The sequence below is a fragment of the Patagioenas fasciata genome, chromosome Z (genome assembly GCF_037038585.1).
Source record: "Patagioenas fasciata isolate bPatFas1 chromosome Z, bPatFas1.hap1, whole genome shotgun sequence".
NCBI lineage: Eukaryota > Metazoa > Chordata > Aves > Columbiformes > Columbidae > Patagioenas > Patagioenas fasciata.
The window spans coordinates 26,072,355-26,086,680 of NC_092560.1; positions in this window are offsets into that span (position 1 = coordinate 26,072,355).

A 14,326-nucleotide genomic window follows, 5' to 3' on the forward strand; every position below is an offset into this window, starting at 1 on the left:
CAAGTCTGATGAGCATCGGCTGACAGAACTGGGGCTGTTTAGCCTGGGGAAAAGGAGGCTGAGGGGAGACCTTATCGCTGTCCACAGCTACCTGAAGGGAGGTCACAGCATGGAATGCATTGGTCTTTTCTCCCTAGTAGCAAGTGATAGAATGAGAGGAAATGGCCTCAAGTTGCACCATGGAAGGTTCAGATTAGATATCAGGAACAATTTATCCACAGAAAGAGTTGTGAAACAGTGGAACAGACTGCCCAGGGAACTGGTTGAGTCGCCATCCCTGGAGGTATTTAAAAAGCTTGTAGATGAGGTCCTTAGGGACGTGGTTCAGTGCCAGAGTTAGGTTATGGTTGGACTCAATGATCCTGAGGATCTCTCCCAACCAAAATGATTCTATGGTTCTATGATTCTATGATTAAGATGTCTTGTTATAGTGTAGCTGTACTTATCTTCCAGCTTTTTAATTGGATCTGCCTATTTCAATTCAGAAACACTACAAACTGTACCGTGAAAATTTATTCTTGATACTAGTCATTTAACAGAACATGGTACTTCCAGTTCTGTCAAGGAATTCTAGTATTTGTGAAAAATTACATATTAAAAAAAAAAGATTCTTTTTTATGTTACTCAAAGCGTCTCAACCTTTTTGTCATTGGGATCTACATAAAGTACATGTGTACAAGAAAATGAGTCCATGTGGAACACCAACAGCCTTGTGCTCTTATTAATTTTTTTATCTTGAGAGACATCTAAAAATTTCCAGGGTCTAAAAGGTACCTCACCCACCTGAAGATTATTAGGTGTAACCAAAAGGGATGTATGTGGCAACAGGATATTTGAGAGCATAACAAGCGTAGCTCCTGTCCCTGTTATTGAAAGGGTTAGTCTAGGTTTGTAATTTAGGACTGCTTTTTGAACTGGGACTGTTCCCATATTTCCATTTGGTTCTCCTGATTGAAAGCATTTATATTGATCTGTATGTGACAAGCTTTTCATCAAGGGTCAGGCTCACCACAGTGGGTCAGGCACATGTAACTTTTAGACGAAATCACTCGGGTACTCTCTGCAATATCTTCAAAAGGCTATTGAAAGCTCTGATGCTGGATGCAGCTGCCCTTCTATTAAGCCATGGCAGCTGTAAGGAGTGTGTCATGCTACCTGCATTGCACTTGTTTCCACCAGCAGTCCAACGCATTGGGCATGAGGGCTGCACATGCGTCCGAGAATCTTGATACACTTTGCAGGTGCCATCAAGGAAAGGGATACCTACTCCAGCCCAAGGACCAGAAAAATATCAAGGGGCAGTGCAGACCTCTAGCCAAATTCTCTGATGATTAGTAATTTGTTTACACACACAGAACAGACCTTCCTTATTTCTAGGTGCATGAAATGCAGCGCAACACCTCTTTTGAACTGCATCAACAAATTCATTGCAACCATGGAAAGCAGGCTAAAAAGGTTTCAGGCACTTTTAGTAAGAATCAGAACAGGCAGGTTAAATGAATCAGGGACACTAGTAATGTTTTGTATTGGCATGTGTTTGCATTTCTTTTCCAAGTAAGCAGGTTTGTGTGGCAGCAAGAAACTCAGTTTTAGAATCATCTTTATAATAACTGAGAATCTGTTTCAGATTCTGTAATTCAGAGACTTCAAGAACAAACACCAAAACCAAACACCAAAACCAACCAACCAACCAAACAAACAAACAACAACAACAACAACAAAACAACCAAACAAACAACAAAAAAACCGCCAAAAGATGGGTTTGGTTAAAATAAAAGTTCATTTAGTGTAAAATGGATTACATCAGTTTGGGAGTTTGGGTTTTTTATGCTTTCTGATACCAAATGACTGAGTCATTGCTGGAATTTTAGAACTGTAGTGTTTTGTTTTGATTGCATTTGCAAGTATCTGATGAAAATGTGCAAATCAGCCAACCTAGACTTCAAATCTTCTTGTTGATTATACAAAATGATATGTACATAGAGTGCTTGTTTTCATGACCCTTTGTACTGTATACATAGAAAGTAAAACTGTTGTACCTCTGAGAGGGGCATCACAGAGTTCATGGCTCAGGGATACCAGACCCCTGTTTGAAAAATGGATCAGGTACAGTATGGGAAACAGAAGCAAAAAATTACTTTTCCTACCCTACTTCACAACTTTTGCTGAGATACATCTCTGAGGTAGTTTTTGTACACTCTTTCTTTACCCTCTGTACAAGTTTTATAATGTGACTTTTGTCTTGTAAGACCTAGAATTTCCAACAGTGTGATTTAAGCTTTGAAAATCATTTGAGTAGTTACCATCTCTGTACAGGAGGTTAGTAGCCCTCTATCCCTGTTAATACAAATGATACTTCCTCTCTTTAAAAACAAACAAACAAACAAACAAACAAACAATGAACAAATAGCCCCCCACCAACTGGGATTTAAGAATTTACTTTTCTATACTATATTATAGTATTTTAGATATAGTATTCTATACTATACTGTATATTTCTATATTAAATTTCTATATTATGCAATGTCATATTTTTCATGCACAAGACAATTAATATGACAAAATAATACCGAAAGTTATACACAAATATGAATACATTCAGTGAAAATACACCTGATTTGAACAAGGCTTTGATACTCAGTAAGCCAATGGTGCAGGTATACTTGTTTCTCTTACAGTACCAGTATTTAATCTCCACTTCATACAATTATCAATTAGATGTAACATACCAAATTTTCACCTCCAGGATGGCAGCTTTGTTAGCTTAACTGTTTCCTTTAAAGTGTGTATCAAGAGAGTTCTTTACTGGTAAAAATCTTACAGAAACAGCTCCCTTCTTTGTCTGGAAAGAAAATAAAAGCATGTTTGTGGCATGTGCATCCCAGAACGGATCCAGGCAGATCTATTAGATCCATGTTTGACACATTTCATGCATTTGAAAGACAATTTTCACCCAGCCTGCAGAATTACAGAGAATTCAGCTCAGTTCTGTAGAACTTTGCTAGTAGAAATACCTGGAGATTTCTCCAATTTGTATGCATAATTTAAGGCTTTGGGGATACATAAAGTTCAACCTTAAAAAAGCACCTCTTTGGATTCATATGACTCAATGTCACCTGAAAAGCTTAGCCTTGATGTACAGCCCACAATATATTTATTGTTAAGAGAAAGGAGAAGTTTTGAAAGAGAGATGCAGAACTACTATTCATAATTAAGTATATGTTATTACATCAGCTTTTACAATTTAAGTGGCAGCTTATTTATCCTGGACCTGCCTGAGGAGAAGAGGTAAACAGAAAAACAGAATTAAATAGAAAAAGAAAGTTGCAGTGGTATAAGAATAAATATCCAAGTACAATGTTTTCCTTATGGATAAATGACCACCTGGTGGATGCTAGACATTAATGACAGATAATTCCTTTCTATCTTTCAAATATCTGTTTTATTTGTACTGTAAGTGTGTGCACAGTGTGCCCTCATGCACCTGCAGCTAGTTCATCATAAAATATGAAATCAGGCAGGAGAAATCTCCTGCTAATGGCTAGCATTGAAGAAGAAAACATGAGGGGAAGAGTATCACTTAGTAGCAGAAAGAGCTGTCTGTCTGTGTGTCAGTGTAGTCTTCACAGTTCCAGAGGAAAAACTGTAAAAGCAAAAACAGAAGAGGAAACACAAGTTTGCTATACAACTCCCAGCCTTGCAGTGTGACAGGAGAAAAACAAGGCTGGATGGGAAAACAAGGAAAGGGGGGAAAGAATCAAGACTATAACAAAGTAGGAAGAAAGAGAGAAGGGGAGGGAGAAAATGCATGACTGCTGATGGAAGACCTAGTGAACAGCATCAGAGAGAAAAGGCAAACAGTTAATGATTAAAAGCACCAGTCAATGTCAAAGAAGTAACAGGAAGTTCAGCAAGAAAACTGTGTGGTAGGAAAGGCAAAGCACATGAGCAGCCTTTCAGCTGAGTGAGTGAAGTCAAAGGTGCAACTGCAGAGATGAGACCACAGATTTATGAGGATAAGGCCATAAGACAGTCATCAGCATGGAAGAGAAAGTCCTCAGAGAAATGTCAATGTCTGAAAAGAGAACACAAAGAGAGCAAATAGATCACATATGGCAGTATGATGTCACAGAATCACAGAATGTTAGGGATTGGAAGGAATCTCAAAAGATCATCTAGGCCAATCCCCCTACTGCAGCAGGAACACTCAGATGATGTTACACAGGAAGGCGTCCAGGCAGGTTTTGAATGTCTCCAGAGAAGGAGACTCCACACCCGCCCTGGGCAGCCTGTTCCAGTTCTCTGTCACCCCCACTGAGAAGAAGTTTCTTCTCGTATTTAAGTGGAACCTCTTGTGTTCCAGTTTGAACGCATTACCCCTTGTCCTACCATTGGTTGTTACTGAGAAGAGCCTGGCTCCATCCCCGTTGCACTCAGCCTTCATGTATTTGTCAACATTAATAAGGTCACCTCAGTCTACTCCGAACTAAAGAGACCCAGCTCCCTCAGCCTTTCCTCATAAAGGAGATTCTTCACTCCCTTAATCATCTTCATTGCTCTCCGCTGGACTCTCTCCAGCAGTTCCCTGTTCTTCTTGAACTGAGGGGCCCAGAATTGGACACAATATTCCAGGTGTGGTCTCACCAGGGCAGAGTAGAGGGGAAGGAGAACCTTTCTCGACCTACTAACCACCCCCCTTCTAATACACCCCAGGATACCATTGGCCTTCTTGGCCACAAGGGCACAGTGCTGACTCACAGAAATGTCTTTCACAAAATAAAAAATATTGAAAAAGAGATGGAGGAATACAAGTGATAAGGGAAAGAAAACTGAGCCAAAGACTCTTGGTTCTTGATGCACGGTAGGAACAGACAAGAGGCAGATGAATTCTTAACATGCAAGTAACTTCCGAGACAGTGCTGGTGGAAGAGATAAGGGACTCTGCTACAATCAGAGACTGAGGAACTGAGCACGTACAGTGAGGTTATTTCCAAGGGAGGAATGATCATTCTAGAGATACCAGAAATCCCTAGGATATGGAATTGAAAAAAGTGAGAAATTAGGAGGGACGGGTAAGAAGGTGGCACAGCAGGAGAGAGAAGGGAAGGGGAGGGGAGGGGAGGGGAGGGGAGGGGAGGGGAGGGGAGGGGAGGGGAGGGGAGGGGAGGGGAGGAGTCATATTCTGTGAGGCTGGAACAGTGAGAGCAAAACTGCATTGAAGTAAGCAGTTGCATGAGACTAGGTGTAGGAAAAGAGGAGCCAAGAAGTGAAACCAGTGGACAGAAAAAGAACCGAGAAGATCACACTTGTTGAGAAGATAGAAACTTCAGATAGGGTGATACTGCTGCTGTTTTTCTCCTGGCTTGGTGGCTGGAGTAGATTTACACGGGCTGAGCAAGGAAAGATGCCTAAGAAACTAGTTTAATTCATTGTTATCTTAACACTTCAGGGATTAATTTTAGTTTGAATTCTGGAGTTTCTTATGGCAAAATTCCTGGAGGTGAATTCTGATTTTTTTAAAATACCTATAATCCTATCACTCTGACCATTAGACTGTTTATTTATACTGACAATCTATTGCACTGCTGCCTTGACCAGGCATTTGCCATGCTTTGAAAGCAAGATGTCCAGACAGGTTATCAGTGCTTCTGTGAAAGTCAGCTGGGCACCATGGAGGCACAGTATCATATATGGATCTACAAATGTTAATATAGATGTATTTATACTACAGCAATTACACTAAAAACCAAAAGAAGCAAAACTGAGAAAAGGAGATGGGCTCAAAGGATAAATGCCCAAGGGAGTGGATGACACTGTTATTTGAAAGGTTATTTGTATCATTCAGATAGGGGTGGAGATGCAATTGCTCTACCAGTAGTTTGTATGCATAACACAACTCATGTTAACAACAAATAAAACACTTTCACTAACAGTACACTAAACCCAAATCTTCATGCATCTCTCTCAGTAATATGGCATTCATAGATGTACTGGTACATGTGCTTGTCAACAGTCAGTCACTAACACTCTCCTGTAACTACAACTTCATTATATTAACTATTTGCTTGCATTTATCAACTAGAAATGTAAAGCAACATCAGACCCCTGCTTCAGTTCTTTTTCATTCACAGGGCATGAATGAAACATGAAAAACAGCAAAATGCATGAGCATCCACCACCATTCTCATCCTTTCTCTCTCTCTCTCTAAATGCACATTTTACAATTATACATTAGAAAAACATTTAAATACATGTGGCTACATTTAAATACATGTGGCTACAAACATACTTCTCTTAACCACTGCAGAGGAAAATGATACTAAAAGTTTTGTACATGCTAACACATACCTTATTTTTATTGATAAAGAAATTAATATTTCTACATTTTATCTTCTTAATTAAACTATTCCTATAAAATATAACAGAGTAGCACTGTTGATACTATTTTGAATTGTATTATGGTACTGCTAGCTGGAAAAAAAAAAAACCAAAAAAACAACTGTAAAATCAATATAGCAAATCAGGTATCCTTATAAATACATTTTCCATTAAGATGGTAGAACAGAATATGGGACATTTCTAGATGTCACTGAAAATAAAACCTCATGATATATTTTAATTTGGTTCTGCAAGCACTTCCTGATATATTGCCAAGTGGTCACTGAGTTCAATAATCTAGACAGATTACTAGAGGACTTCTATTTTTAGGGATGTGTCTGGTATTGTGGCAATTGCAGCTGGCTGGATAGCTGCTATATCCTAGCTATGTAAAATGAGTTGAGGCTGCAAGAGAAACTTGCTCTACACCACTCTAGTTGCAATGTCAAGCCAATTGCTGGAAGTATATATCCTCATTTATTTTCATAATAAATTCATAACAATCATATAATCTTTAAATTTTGTACTCTAACTTTCTGTATCACATGTAATGGAAAACAGATTGCAAAATCTAGGGACTGTGAAAGAGGCTCCCTAACATTTTAAACAAAACCACAATATGAAGGTTTAAGAAAAAAAAAAAGTCCAAAACACCACACACACACACACCAAAAAAACAAGCAACAAACAAAAACACACACACACACACAAACAGAAAAAAAAACCCCTCTGCTTTCTGGAGGGGTGTGGGAATGAAAATGTACCTTTCTCCTGCAAGTCTCAACAGCTACATCTAGTGGTTTTATGCAACACAGGCAATTTCTCCTACAGCCAACCCAGATTTCAGGAAAGCATTTTGTATTTTTCATTAAGGGGAAAGGTAAATATATTCTCCAACATAAAGCTATGTAATTAATACCACTAATGCTTCACTGAAGCGACTTTTTCTTTTGTTTTCAGTTTATCTTGTGCAAATTAATGTATGGAAACTGAAGTTCTTTGTCATAGTGAGTTGTGTGTTTGTAAGGGTTTCATATACTACGTTTGTCTATTTTCCTTATTAATAAGCTAAACACATCTATAGATGAAGTGCACCTCAAATTATAAATTCCAGATTCTAAGATTTACATTTTGTGGGGTGGGATTAAGCAAGTTCAAGTAATTTTCTACATGTTCATATCTGCATTTGACAAAAGGAGAAACAACTAACTATAGCATTTTTTCCAGACCTGATTGATGTACTATGGATTAACAAAATCTTCCATTTTCCATAGAACAAGTGTCATTTTTTTTAGATATTCCAGAAGTATTCATCTCAATCAAATAGCAGCAGACTGATACATTTCAAACAATGCCACATACTGATAATTTCAAATAATGCAACAAATATTCCAAACACAACACCCCTGGCCTTTTCTGAAAAACAGAACAATGTTCACTAGAATAGTAAGTGATGTATGGTAATTATTCACATAGACTTGTTATTCAGAATAAGCAAGTCTGGAAAAAAGAATATAAATTCTTAAATCAAAAGTATGTATCTGTCAATAACTTCATACTAACTGAAATGTGAAACACTTAGAAAAATTAGTTAAAAATCGCCTAATCATCCTCATAATTAAACATATATGACCCAATGAAGAGTGTTTTGCTGTAAAATTGCAAAAATAGCAGGATTTGACATCTTGAGGTCTGACATAGCCTCCCAAGAAGCTTATAAAAAAGTTGTCAGTACTTTACTAGCCAAGTTCTAGCATAGTTTAAAATATAGTAAGAGGTGGTGGAAGAAAAAGGAAGTGTTGAATTTCAAAGGAGATAAAACTGAGTACTAAAAAGTCCAAGCTTCCTGTTTAATTCATCCATTTACACTCATCAGCTATGTGGAAAGCTCAAATGGCAAGTCTTGATAATGACCCACAATCATCTAATGTGGACAAGAAGGAAGGGCTAAGTGGAGTTTGAAACAGGCATAGTGAATTTGATTGCAGATGCATATTATTGCCAGCATCATATAAATGCATATTAGACAATACTAATTAATTGCAACTGTTCTGGGTACCTAGATCAGAATCACAGTTAATAATTTAATGAAAGCTTCTGCATAGTATGATCAAAGAACATATGACATCTAATTTCTGCTGTTCCTCATTCAGACAAATACAGAAACATCCCGATCCATTGAAGTGTAAAGAATAGCTAGATTTTCAAAGGTCTTTGGGTCTTCGACATTTTATCCAATTATTTTAACAAAAAGAAAAAAAGCCTATAATAAATGCAAAAAACAATTGAAAATTTTCTTCACAAATTGCCTCCAGAATGTAGATGGAAAATCGGCTTAATTTCCAAAACTGAATTGGTGTATTTTTATCCTTATGCTAAACACACAAGGCTGCTTAGCTGTATCACCTGGCCATATTGCTTGCTGTTACAGTATGTATGAGAAAATCACCCTTGTTTGCCCAAATCTACTGAATAAGAATCTCATAAACACCCCTGTTCAAGGCCTCCTGTGTATCACAGGAGACAGAAAGATGGGTGAGTCTGTCTTTCAAGTGCACAGATTTGTGTAAGCACCCATACACATTTGACACATTCGGGATGGTGGGAGGATTTTGTTTGTTTTGTTTTGTTTGGGTATTTTGTTTGGGTATTTTGTTTGTGTTTTGTTTGTTTTCATGTCACAGTGCTCTGAGAAACCTCTCTTTGTACCTCTATTTAAGAATACATTGGCTAGTCCTCCTAGTTCATTTTTTCCCCTGCTCTTTCCTTTTGAAACCAGGGCTCAAAAAAAAGCTACTGGAGAAAAAAACAAAACAAAACAAAACACAAACAAACAAAACAAAAACAAAAAACCAACCAAACAAAAAAGCCAAAACAAAACAAAACAAAAACTTAAAAACAAACAAAAAAACAAAACAAACCAAACAAACAAACAAACAAAAAAAGGCAAAAAAAAAAAAAAAACGGCTGAACTGGTTTAGCTCTCATCATTCTGATGGCCTGCTACTGCCAAGCAGTGTTGGATGAGATCTTTACTTGTTTGTGACTGATTTCTGTGTAACATTTCCTTGTCCTTGTTATCAATTTGCTCACTAGGTGGCACCAGAGGCCAAATTTTTGGAAACACCATTTGGCAATTCTGGATTACTCTTTTCCTGCAAATTTGTAAGTTGTTTTGTCAGGACACAGCCAATAGGACCAGAGATCATTCAAAGTGAAATAAAAATGGGAGAACCTCTCCCACTGGTGCAGAAGATGGCTTTTCACAAGGTTAAATGTGGCAAATTTAGCATTTTCAGTGTGTTTTATCAAACAGTAGTGAAAGAAGTTCTATTTGATGTACTGGTTTTCCAGTACTTTTTAACTGATTAGAAGATTACCGTCCCCTAAGAAAGCTTTTCCTGTCTTGAATCACTGAAGATGAAGGGTGATTTTTTCATTTACAGGGTTGCTTTGAAGCTGTGTCCTCACTGTATTTTCATCAACTCACATCAAAGCAAGGAAGCCTTCTCATGAATTTAACTATGGCTTTTTCTGTAGTATAGTAACTGACAGTTGCTTTCCTCCTGATTTCATCTCTCACCTAACCTTCATAAGCTTTAAATGGCTGGATGACCATTCACCATTAAATGGATGGGCTACTAAGAATTCTTAGTTGAATGCAAAAAGCCCCGCTCTACTTCAATAGAGTTCTTAGGAATTTACATGTCAAATGCGACATTTTATCCTTTGATATGCTGAAAGGTAAGACCAAACAAGATCCAAATGACCTTTGTTTACTTGTCTTCTGTGGTAACCCAGCTTCTTATAACAGTATTCTGAAAAGAGTCATTTATGCTTTGAGCTTCACTTACATTGCTCTGTTGATTCTCTTATTAATTTGCATAGAAAACACTGCCTTACTTTTGCTGGTCCGTTAAGTTCTCTCGCTTTCTTTCCCCCTTGATTGTGCGGTATAGCTCTTTACGACAAGGACTACCCTTTCTTAATGCCAGGAAATTACTTTGCCACTTATGTGTTGCTGTAACTGAAAACCTTTTTTTTTTTTCAGCTTAGAAATTTTCTCCCCTTCCGCTGAGATCATAAAGGAGCATTCTGGCATTGAAATGGATGGTGCAATCACTCTGTTCCACAAGCATTAACCTAAGCCCTATTTTTCACAGTACTTGAAAACATTTATGGACTGTAATGGTTGGCTGAAAATTTTCCATGGAAATCAGAAGTCGTATAAATACATCATAACATTGACGACACTTGTGAAATGTATATATATTTTTTAAAATGTATGTGGAAGTAGCACACTCACTGTACAGAAATGTGTGCCTGTCAGAGAGAAGTGAATGCCTAGGGGAAGTTAGCTGGCTTGCAGTGTTAGCAAACCAGTGACTTCTCATTAATGCACCACCATGCAGACCTCCACTGATCCTTCCTCTTCAATGCAAGCAGCATTTGCGTTTGTAGAAACAGACACAAACAGAATACAATCAAAATGCAGCTACTCTTGCCTCTAGCAAGAGTGCACATAAAATTATAGGGAGATATCTTAAAATTAGAAGGACTGTTTATAACGTAGCAATGTACATTAATAATTTACTTCTGTTGCACAGTCCTGCAAAACTCATAATCAGATAACAAACATTTTTCTATTAATAACACATTTAACTTCATACCATCTTCTCTTTTACTCTGAAAATTCTGGGTGCTCACTTGTTCACATTTTGAAGTTGAATAGTCGGGTTTGCCTCTTGCACTTAGCATGTTGCTGCTGAGACTCTCTTGAATTCAGCCAAAAAGAAAGAGACCGCTTCAAATAGAATTAAATTTCTAACCATTCCTTCAGCATTAACTGGAAGTAATTTAAAAACCCCTGGTATAGCTTTTTTTCATTATTTTTTTGCATCTTTTGGCTTCTCTGGTAAACATACCTCTTGAAAAACAATTCTCCTAAGCTGTTGAAATCAGATTCTTTCCCTTTGCTTAGCAATACCACCTCTCAATTTCACAATGACTAAAATTTTGAAACAAGAGTTTCACAATTATGCCTCATGATCTACTGGCTACAAGTAAATTAATTATGACCCATACACTGAGTGCAGGTTTACTCTGTTTCCTTTATTTCACTCAGAGTCCAGTCAGCAACACAGGTAGTCTCTCAAAATCCATTTGCTGAAGTTTCTTCACTTTTAAAAAGTTTTACCCATGCCAAAGAGGTTAACAAAGCACAGGTTTTGTGGGAACAGCAGTTGCAGCTAAAGGGCCTTGGACAGATTATACAGAAGTATGTTTTTTAAGAGTGTAAGAAGTGATAACCCAGGTCAGTGAGAATGATATCCTGGGATTGGAAAACCGGCCCCATATGTATGATTTGTGAATGTCCTTGGGCCTGATCTGTGAATGGTGGGAACATAGCTGAAATAAACATAACATGAGCATGGTGTGTTTTTAATAACAATTATTGAAAAAACATCTTATGTAACATCTTAGTCGAGGTCCATATCTGTAAATCCTATAAATTGTCGATGGCTAATAAGGGCCTCAGCCTGGCTCAGCTCTCTGCTGTGCTTGGCTCAGCACTCCTTCCTGAACAAGATCTCTGTCTGTGTGTGCATCTCTGTCTGCATCCCGGTGTGCCTTGTTTCTCATTGCCACAATGCTTCGTATGCATATATAGTTACATATTCATATGCAGATAATAAAAACATATACAATTATCACCACAAGTTGAAAAGGAAACCACAACTGCAACTCCTCATTCCCTTAGAATCATAGAATACTTTGGCTTGGAATGGACGTCCAAATATCATCCAGTTCAACCTCCCTGCAATGAGCAGAGACATCTTCTAGTTCAGGCTGATCACAGCCCCATCCAGCCTGGCCTGGAATGTTTCCGGGCATGGGACATCTACCACCTCTCTGGGTAACCTGTGCCAGTGTTTTACCACTCTCATTGTAAAACATTTGTTCCTTATGTCTAACCTGAACCTCCACTATTCTAGTTTAAAACCATTAACCTTTGTCCTGTTGCAACAGGCCCTGTTAAAAAGTCTGCCCCCCTCTTTCTTATAGGCCCCTTTCAGGTACTGAAAGGCCACACAATAAGGTCTCCCTGGAGCCTTCTCTTCTCCAGGCTGAACCTTCTCAGCCTGTCTTCATGGACAAGGTGTTCTGTCCCTCTGATCACTTTTGTGGCATTCTTCTGGAACCTTTCCAACAGGTTAATGTGTTTCCTGTGCTGAGGGCTCCAGAGCTGGATGCAGAACTCCAGATAGAGTCTCAACAGAGCAGAGTAAAGGGGCAGAATCACCTCCTTGCCCTTTTGGCCACAATCCTTTTCATGCAGCCTAAGATATGATTTGCCTTCTATGCTGCAAGTGCTTGGTCTTGTTGAACCTCATGAGGTTCCCATGCATTTTCTTCAGTAAGATAAGAAGCAAGGGGGTTCTGGTAAAGAATTAAGATACTAACTTCATTTCATATTCAGTAAAGTTATACTTTCCACCCAATCAACTTTTACTGTCACAATCAGCCTTTCCAACTCATCATTATATGGTCTAAAGGATTGGGGAATAGCATTCTCCTGACATCTGCCTTTTAAGAAAATGGACTAGTGCAACACTCAAATCACAAAAGATACTTGCGTTTTGTTTTCTCTGAAGCTTGTCATTTGATCAAACAGAGCCCTGAGCACATGATCTCTGTGCATCTATCTGCTTGTTTGTTTGTTTTTCTGTTCTAATTGATCAAAACTTGGCCTTGTGGAAGGCACATGTGAATTTTCTCTTCAGCTCTAACAATGTCAGTGTTTCCTTTTGAATAACACTTCCAGACACCTACGTCTGTTATCCTAGGCCATACTGTCGAGAGTTAGATTGCAGGGTGACAATCAAACCCTGGCAGATGTATTGTTAACCTCCTCTCCCCTTCACTTCCCCCTTTTGCCCCTCTCTCTCCCCCCTTCCCACTCAGGACAGGCGGTCAGGAGGGAAAGAAGGACAGAGAGAAGAGAGTTGGAAAAAATTAAAGATGTTTTACTAACGCTACTAATAAGAATAGAGAAAATAATACAAAATATACAAAACCAATCTTGAAAGTCTCAGCAACTGCAGAGCCAGCACCCAAAGTCCTGGATTAGACTCTGCAGCCAACCGGAGCTGGATTCAGTCTGTCACTAGGCCTCAGTTCGCAGGGACAACTAGCAAGGTCCTCTCCTAATGTCGGCCATAAGCAGAAGGGAAAAGGAAAAGCGAAAAGGGCTGAGATCCTTGTGATCTCCCACTTTTATATGAAGTATTCATGTGAATGGAATGTTATACACAGTTGGTCAGTTTCTTGGTCACTGGTTTCTCGTTGCCCCTCTCGCAAGATGTCCATCCGTGCTTATCAATAAGTTTGCATTCCATTGCTAGGTTTACCAAAACATGTGTCTGGTTCTCCAGGAAAATGCAGCTAATATGAAGGCTTTAGCTGACAGGCAAAATTCACTAAAAGAGAAACTTGTTTTTTAACAAAACCAGGACATACCAACAAAAACCAAAGAGGGTCTGCAATGTTTAATACAAATTAGCCAAGAAGACCTTTGATTACCCTACAGTTTAGCATGCCGTTTTTCATGTAAGTGATTAGAGGCCACCATAGAAGAGATCAGCAGTGTTTGCGTGAAATAAAGAACCAACATATAATGCTTAATTCCACCAGTGCACTTGAGGGCCATAATAACTCGTTTGTGTAGCATCTAGCACAATCAGGACAGTGATGTCAGGTGTGAATTCTGTCGAAAAGAGAGGCAGTGACAGTAGCTTTTTACTTGGGAGATAATATACAAATTTACACAACTCATGAGGAAAAAGATAAAAGTCCTACATGGGCTATGAAGGCATTTTCAATTCAATTTTTCTCTCCTCTGTGCACAAAACATAAAAGGTTTATTTACTCTAGAATTCAAAAGAAA